The sequence below is a fragment of the Penaeus monodon genome, chromosome 30 (genome assembly GCF_015228065.2).
Source record: "Penaeus monodon isolate SGIC_2016 chromosome 30, NSTDA_Pmon_1, whole genome shotgun sequence".
Lineage (NCBI taxonomy): Eukaryota > Metazoa > Arthropoda > Malacostraca > Decapoda > Penaeidae > Penaeus > Penaeus monodon.
Window position 1 is genome coordinate 23,938,548 of NC_051415.1, and position 794 is coordinate 23,939,341.

Consider the following 794-nt stretch of genomic DNA (forward strand, 5'->3'; position numbering starts at 1 on the left):
ATCAGTATCGTTACAGTCACCAATGATATATTTCTCTTTCAGTTTGAAGCTGTTCAGAGACATACTCATGATAAGTTTGAATGATTTTGACAACTCATATATTGACTACCTACCTCCAAAGTTATATTCTTGAAGCATATATAAAATGAGAATCTTTCACCATTCTTCATTGGTTGCCATTTATAATTCTATTTTTTTCCTCTTACATTTTCATTCCTTTCTGTTTCTCTTATTTGACTTCTTTCTTCCTTAATTTTCATTTTTTCTTTTTCTTTTCCCTTTTGTCTTCATTTATCTTGCTTTCGTGCTAACCTTTTTCTCTTTCATTATCCTTCCTTCTTTGTTTTTTATTTCATGATTTCCCTATCTTCTCACTCTCTTGCTTTATTTATCTATCATAACTTCATTTATTCATTTATATATCTATTTATTTGTTTATTTTCATTATGTGTCTACTTAGTCACCTATTTCTTTTTCATCAATATATTAATTCATTTATCTATTTGTTTGTTTACTTTATCTATGCTTCTTTTTATTCATCATTTCATTTATCTATTTGTTTGTTTACTTTATCTATGCTTCTTTTTATTCATCTATTCAGTTATTCATTTATTTCACTGCAGCAAGAGCCGGCAGCGAACGCCACGGAGCTCTATAACGGCATCAAGTACGTTCGTCCGGGCAACATGTTCGAGCCCAACTTCACCATGTTCAAGAAGATCGAGGTGAACGGCGAGAGCGAGCACCCTCTGTACACTTACCTCAAGGTGAGAGAAGGGCTGTTTAAAGGGCCA

The 794-nt window shown here is 32.6% G+C and overlaps 1 pseudogene; it reads left to right on the forward strand.

Moving 5' to 3' along the window:
- LOC119592659 overlaps positions 1–794 on the forward strand; it is a 12,788-nt pseudogene that overhangs the window by 11,029 nt on the left and 965 nt on the right.